This window comes from Petaurus breviceps, unplaced genomic scaffold (assembly GCF_028583685.1).
Source record: "Petaurus breviceps papuanus isolate PSGF00001 unplaced genomic scaffold, PetGlider_PUasm1.0 90822, whole genome shotgun sequence".
Lineage (NCBI taxonomy): Eukaryota > Metazoa > Chordata > Mammalia > Diprotodontia > Petauridae > Petaurus > Petaurus breviceps.
In genome coordinates, this window is record NW_027187351.1 from 21944694 (window position 1) to 21953181 (window position 8488).

The following is an 8488-nucleotide window of genomic DNA, read 5'->3' on the forward strand; positions in this document are numbered from 1 at the left end:
TGTTATATCAATTCGACCTAGCCATTAATAACTGATTTTTTTCCCAATTATTTAGATCAGACTTTATTTGTGTGAAAAGTGTTTCGTAATTGTATTCATATAGGTCCTGTATTTGTTTTGGCAGGTAGATTCCCAAATATTTTATGAAGTCTACAGTAACTTTACATGGAATTTCTTGATCTCTTGCTATTGGGTGTCATTAGAAATATATAGTTATGCCAAGGATTTATGAGGGTTCATTTTATATCCTGCAACTTTTCTAAATTTACTTTTTAACTCAAGAAGTATTTTTTTAATTCATACTTATATATTTTTCTTCATTCTTGATTCTTCACTTAATTCTAAATATATTATCCTATCATCTGCAAAGAGTGATAGTTTCTTTTTTGCCTAATTTTATTCCTTCAATTTCTTTTTCTTCTCTTATTGCTATTGCTAACATTTCTAATAGCAAATTGAATAAGAGGGGTGATAGTGGACAACCTTGCTTCACCCCCCATCTTTTGGAAATGTTTCTAGCTTGTCACCATTACATATAATATTTCCTGATGGTTTTAGATAGATTTTTTTAAATTATTATTTTAAGGAAGACTCCATTTATTCCAATACTTTCTAATGTTTTTAATAGGAATGTTTATTGTATTTTATCAAAAGCCTTTCCTTCATCTATTGAGATAATCATATTGTTTCTGCTAGTTTTGTTGTTGATATGATCAATTATATCAATGGTTTTCTTAATATACAAATAGTGAATACTTTTCCCAGAATTTGACATCTTTATGAGTATCGAACAGTAGATTACTATAATCATTGACTACTGCATCTTTTACAGTTAACATATTCAACCAATTCACCACCCTATTTCTTAGCCAGTACCAAATCATTTTGATGATTGCTGCTTTATCAAAATGTTTTAGATCTTATATGGGTAGTCTACCTTCCTTCACATTTCTTTTAATTAATGAATTAAATGAATAAAATTAAAAATAATATTAATTATTCCTTGATATTATGGACATTTTATTCTTCCAGGTGAATTTTGTTATTATTTAGTATAGCTCTATAAAATAGTTTTTGTTAATTTGATTGTTATGTCACTGAATAAGTAGATTAATTTAAGAAGAATTGACATTTTGACAAATTGACCTACTCATAAGCACCTAATATATTTTCCAATTATTTAGATCTGAGTAAATTTGCATGAAAAGCATTTTGTAATTGTGTTTGTATAGTTCCTGTGTTTATGGTGGCAGGCAAAATCCCAAATATTTTATATTGTCTATCGTAAATTTAAATGGAATTTCTCTTTCTATTACTCTTCAGTTTTGTTAGTAATATAGAGCAATGCTGATAATTTATATGGGTTTTTTTATATCCTGAAATTTTGTATAAGTTGTGAATTATTTCAAGCAGTTTTTTTAGTTGATGCTCTAGGATTCTCTAATTATACCAAAATATTATCTAAAAAAAAATTGCTGCTACATTGCACATTCTAATTTCTTTGATTCCTTTTTCTTCTCTTATTGCTAAAGTTTTGCTGCCTGTTTCTTCTATAAATTCCTTAACTGTTTCTCTGATTATTGTATGATATAACACTTGTTGCATATATGTTTATCCTTGATATTATTTCATTGTCTACGGTTCCTTTTAGTAAAATGGAATTTCCTTCCTTACCTCTTTTAATTGGGTTTGTTTTTTGCTTTTGCTTTGTCTGCAATCAGGATTGCTAGCCCTGCTTTTTTTTTTATACTTCAGCTGAAGCATAATATATTCTGCTCTAGCCTTTACCTTTACTTTGTATATACAGATATACACACATGTATACAATACCTACATAATACATTATGTATGTGTTATGATGTCTTTCTCTCCAGCCTATACTCCCAATTTATACATAACTCTCTCCTTTCCATCCTTATCAGTGTTTTACTTCTGACCACCACCTCCCTTTATCTGCCCTCCCTTCTGTCAGCCACCCTCCCTTCTTTTTCCCATTTCCCTTATTACTTCTGCACACCCTTCTATTCATTCTTCCCTTTTCTTTCCCCTTTCCATGCTAACTTCCTTATAGGGTAAGATACATTTCTATATCCAGCAGACTGTGTATGTTATATACTCTTTGAGTCACATCCAATGACAGTAAAGTTCCCACAATGCTCACCCCATACCTTCTTTCCTTCTGCTGTAATAAGTCTTTGGGCCTCTTCATATTATATAATTTACCCTAATCTGCCTCCCACTTTCCTTTTTTTCTCTCAGTACAATTCTTTTTTCACCCCTTAAATAATTTTAACATGACACCAAAAGGAACTTATAGCCATACACTCCGTCTATGTATGTTCTTTCTAAATGCCACAATAAAGATAACGTTGTTAAGAGTTACAAGTATCATCCACCTATGTAGGTATGTAAACATTTTAACCCAATAGAATAACATGCTTTTTCCCCCTTTTTTATGCTTTTCTTGGGTCTTGTATTTGAAGTTCAATTTTTCTGTTCCCCTGTTGTTGTTGTTTTACCATCTGATTGAAAGACCCCTATTTCATTGAATGTCCATCATTTCCCCTGAAATATTATGCTCACTTTTGCCAGATAGTTGCTTTTTGTTTATAATCCAAGTTCATTTGCTTTCCAGAAAATCATATTACAAGCCCTCTGATCAAAGTGTATTATTCTTGTGATAAAATGCTGTAGTATTTTGGCTAATATTTTATTTAAAAAATTTGCATCTATATTCATGAGGTAAATTGGTCTATAATCTTCTATCTCCATTTTGTCTCTTCCCAGGTTAGGTATCAGTACCATATTTGTGTCATAAAAAGAATTTGGTAGTAATCCACCAATTTTCCTAAATAGTTTTGAAAGTATTGGAATCAATTGTTCTTTAAATGTTTGGTAGAATTCACTAGTAAATACATGTGGCACTGGAGATTTTTTGCTAGGGAGTTCATTGGTGACTTGTTCAATTTATTTTTCTGAGATGGTGTTATTTATGTAATTTACTTCCTCTTCAGTTAACCTGGGCAATTTATATATATATGTATATATATATACATATATATATATATATATTTGTAAATATTCATCCATTTCACTAAGATTGTCAAATTTATGTGCATACAATTGGGCAAAATAATTCCTAATTATTGTTTTAATTTCCTTTTCATTGGAGGTAGATTCACCCTTTTCATATTTGATACTTGTAAATTGGTTTTCTTCTTTCTTTTGTTTAATTATATTGACTAAAGTTTTATGAATTTTATTGTATATTTCATAAAACTAGCTCTTAATTTTATTTATTAATTAAATAGTTTTCTTAAACTCAATTTTATTAATCTCTCCTTTGGTTTTCATTATTTCTAATTTAGTATTTAATTGGGGATATCCAGTTTATTCTTTTTCTAGCTTTTTCAGTTGCATGCCCAATTTATTGACCTCCATTTTCTCTATTTTATTTATGTATGCATTCAGGGATATAAAACTTCCCCTAAAAAAACTGCTTTTGCTGGGTCCCACAAGTTTTGGTATGTTGACTCATTATTGTCCTTCTCTTGAATGAAATTACTGATTGTTTCTATAATTTCTTGTTTGACCCATTCATTCTTTAGGATTAAGTTATTTAGTTTCCAATTAGTTTTTAGTCTACTCTTCCATGGTCCTTTATGATATATAATTTTTATTTCATCCTGAGCTTAGAAGGATGCATTTAATATTTCTGCCTTTCTGCACTGAATTGTGAGATTTTATTCCCTAGTATATATTTTTTGTATATTTTTTTGTATATTTGCCATGTACCACTGAGAAAAAGATATATTCCTTTTTATCCTTATTAAATATTCTCCAGAGGTCTACCATATCTATCTTCTCTAAGATTATATTTGCCTCCTTAACTTCTTTTTTGTATATTTTGAGGCGACATTTATCAATTTCAGAGAGGATGGAGTCCCCACTAGTATAGTTTTGCTATCTATTTTTCCCTCTAAGTCCCTTAAGTATAAATGTTTAGTAATGATATTGCTTCATTCTCAATGGTGAGTTTTAGCAGGATATATTTTCCTTTTTTATCTCTTTTAATTAGATCTATTTTTGCTTTTGCTTTGTCTGAAATAAGGATTGCTACCCCTGCTTTTTTTAACTTTAGCTGAGATATAATATACTTTACACTAGCCTTTTACCTTTGCACTGTGTGTATCCCCCTGTTGAAATTTTGTTTCTTGTAAACAGCATAGTGTAGAATTATGTCTACTATCCACCTGCATTTTATGGGAAAGTTCATCCCATTCACATTCATGGTTATTATTACTATCTGTATCTTCCCCTCCTTCAAATTGCCTCCCCTGTTTTGGCTTTTATTTTTCCCCTTCTCCCTTCCACTCCTCAAGAGTTTTTCTTTTTACTTCTGCCTCCCTCAGTATTCCTTCCTTATTAGCCCCCCTCACTTTTCTTACCCTTCTCCCTTACTACTATTTCCCTCCCTTTTAACAACTTCCTCCCTTTATTTAGCTCTTCCCCCCTCCTACTGACTGTAGGGTATGATAGATTGTTATACTTAATGTAGTATGTTACTTCTTCCTTGAACCAAGATTGACAAGAATAGCTCACGCAATGCTCCTATCCCTCTCCACTTTCCCTCTATTAAGTTTTTTTTTATCTCTCCTCAGTAGAGTCCTAACTTAATTAATTTAATTAATTAAATTAAAAAAAAACTTATTCCATCTTTACACCAGAACTAATGAGGGTAAAACTCATATAATGTTCATCTCCCTCACTTTTTTCCCTCTACTATAATGTTTTTTTTTTTCCTTTTGGAGGGCAATTGGGGTTAAGTTAGTTGCCCAAGGTTACATGGCTAGTATTTTTGTATGGATGTTAAGTGTCTGAGTCCAGAACCAAACTCGGGTCCTCCCACCTACGGGGCTGGCACTTTACTCACTGCACCACCTAGCTACCCCCAATTAATATAAAGTTGTTATGCCCCTTTGTGTGTCATAATTTACCCTTTCTGTTTCATTCTTTCCTCTTCTTCCATTGCAGTGCCTTTGCATCCCTTACTAAGATTTGTTATCATCATTTTAATTTATACCCACATCCTCTATTTATCTATATCTCTTTTAAATGTCACAATAAGTATAAAATTCTCAATAGTAACAGGTATCAGCTTCACATATAGGGATATAAACAGTTTGCTCTTATTAAATAATAAGATGTGTGTGTTTTTTCCTATTTACCTTTCTATGTCTCTCTTGAGTCTTGTAATTGGAGGTCGAATTTTCCATTGAGCCTTGGCTTTTCCATCAGGAATTTCTGGGAGTCCCTTATATCATTGAAAGAATATCTCCTTGCCTGAAAGATTATGCTCAGTTTCACTGGACATCTGATCCTTGGTTGTAACCGAAGCTCTTTTGCTTTGTGAAATGTCATATCCCAGTCCCTCTGATATTTCAATGTAGAAGCTGCCATATACTGTGTGATCCTCACTGTAGTTCCATGATATTTGAATTATTTCTTTCTGACTACTTGTAGTATTTTTTCCTTTACCTGAAAGTTCTGGAATTTGGCTACAACATTTTGCTGAGTTTTCAATTTGGGATCTCTTTCAGGAGGAATCAGGTGCATTCTTTTTTTAAATGCTTTATTAACTTCTGATTTACATCATTCATTTCCACAAGATTTTGATTTACAAATTTTCTCCTCGTTTTTCCCCTACCCACCGCCCTAAAAGAGCAGTCCCATAGGATATCCCCTCCTCCAATCTGCTCTCTCCCACATTTTTTCCCATACCCCATTTACCTGTCAGACTTGTGGAGAGGGAAAGACTTTATAACTAAACAATAATTAGAGAACATTATAAAATGTAAAATTGATAAATTTGACTACATGAAATTGAAAAGCTTCTGTACAAACACAGCCAACGTAACCAATATTAAGAGGGATGTAGGAGATTAAGAAAGAATCTTTACAACCTATGTCTCTGACAAAGGACTAATTTCTAAAATATACAGAGAATTGAGTCGAATTTATAAGAATCCAAGTCATTCCCCAATTGATAAATGGTCAAAGGATATGAACAGGCAATTTTCAGAGAAAGAAATTAAAGATATCCAAAAGCACATGAAGAAATGCTCTAAATCACTATTGATTACAGAAATGAAAATCAAAACAACTCTGAGGTACCACGTCTCATCAGTCAGATTGGCTAAGATGAAAAAACAGGAAAATGACAAATGCTGGAGAGGATGTGGGCAAATTGGAACACTAATGCCTTGCTGGTGGATTTGTGAACTGATCTGGCCTTTCTGGAGAGCAATCTGGAATTATGTCCAAAGGGCTATAAATACTTTTATATCCTTTGACCCAGCAATACGACTCCTAGGGTTATATCCCAAAGAGACCATAGAAGTAGGAGGAAGACCCATATGTACAAAAATGTTTATAGTAGCTCTTTTTGTGGTGGCAAAGAATTGGAAATTAAGGGTGTGCCCATCAATTGGGAAATGGCTGAACAAGTTGTGGTGTATCCATATTATGGAATACTATTGTGCTATAAGAAACAAGAAGCAGACAGTCTTCATATTTACCTGGAGAGGCTTATACAAACTGATGCTGAGTGAGAAGAGTAGAACCAGGAGAAATTTGTACACAATTACAGACACAATGTATGTGTGATGACCATAATGAAAATGCAAATTTGGAAGATCTTCCCTGCCCCTAGGCTAAAGTGCACCAGGAGCCTGGGGTGGGAGGCTTGTTTTTCAGTTGATACTTTTTGATTGGCCAGTGGGTCAATAAGGTTGTTACATTCTCTGAGCCAGGAGAAGGCTATATAAGCCCTAATGTGAGGCTTTGTTTTGGGGGCTCACTTTGAGAAGTGTTCTGTGATTTGATCTGTATTCTGGGAAGCCATTGTCCAGGGCCCAACCGGCTTTGAAAAACCCAGATGTGGAAACCCAGATGTTGACTGGGTATGGATGTAATGGTTGGACAGTTTGGAAATCTGTCTACTTGATCTGTTTCTGTCTTGATAATTCTGCCTGTATACTTTGAAGTTCGGGGTAGCAGACCTTTTCCCCTGAACAAGGTAAATGATATATGTCTGACTGATTAAAGTAAGCTTGTTAACCCATTTTGAGTTGCTTTCCTTTATCAAAGCAGATCCAAGAACCTGTGGTGGAAGCAACCCTGAGGACGCTTGGGGTGCTTGCCGCTACAATGACCAACTTTGATAGACTGGAATCTTCTCAGCAATGCAGTGATATAAGTCAATCCCAAAGGACTCATGATGGAGAGAAATGTGTGCATCCAGAGAAAGAACTAGAAAGAACTGAGTTTATATCCAGGTGGAAGCAAAATACCTGATCTTTTTCCTTCTCTTCTTTGGTTTTATGTCCTCTTTATCATTTTTCATTCCATCTGATACAATCCATCTTTATAATCTGACTAACGTCTAATGTGAAAATATTTACAGATCCTATACTTGACTATATGCCACCACGGAGGGGGATGTGTGGGAGGGGGACAAATGTGAAACTCAAGGAATTGCGGAATTGAATCCTGTAAACTAAAAGGAAACAAACAAATTAATTTAATAAATAAAAAAATTTAAAAAATAGTCATTTTATCTTCTACCTCTCTCATTTTGTTTTCAAAGTCCTTCTGGAACTCTTCTAAGAATGCTTTTTGGGCTTGAGACCAGTTTGTATTCCCTGTTGAACCTTCAGCTATGGGTGTGGGGCCAGTGCTGTCTCCTTCTGAACTTAGTTCCTCCTGCTCACAATAATAGGATTCTAGAGTCTTTTTCTTTGCAATAATTTTTTTTTAACCATTTTGAGGCAGGGCCTCATCTGTGACCTTCCTTTAGGACTCCCAAGTCTTTGCTATATAAAATTTTGCTCTGGGCCAATAATTTCTGTCTTTTCATTGTGAGAAGTTGAGATTGAAGAAGCCAGGGCTTACTTTGCTATCCTGGACACTGGAAGTTCAGGTAGGTGGTTTGTAAATTTCCAGGCTGTGGGTTGATAGTCCTAGGAGTAGCTGCTGCCACTGCTGCAGGCCCTGCATTTGTCTCTTACCCAGCCTCAACAGAAACCAGCTCTGTGGTGATAGGCCTTGGAATAGCCCTTGAAGTTGGTGGATGAGCTTGCCACCACATCACCTCCACATGCTGCCCCCATGTCCAGGAGTTGTTTTCTTCAGTGGATTTTTCTTTCCCATTACATTTTTTAAGGCATTGTTTTCTTTAGTCAATTTTTGCCCATCTTTTTCCAAGCTGTTAACTCCCCCTTTTATATCTCTCATTTATTTTCTTAATATTTCTACTTCTCTTATTTGACTTCTCAAATCCTTCTTGAGCTCTTTCAAGAAGGCCTTTTGAGATTGAGACCAGTTTATATGCCACTTTGAGGTTTAAGACATGGGTATTTTGACAATGTTTTTATATCCTGAGCTTTTGTTTTGATCTTCCAAGTCACTATATTAACTTATTATGATC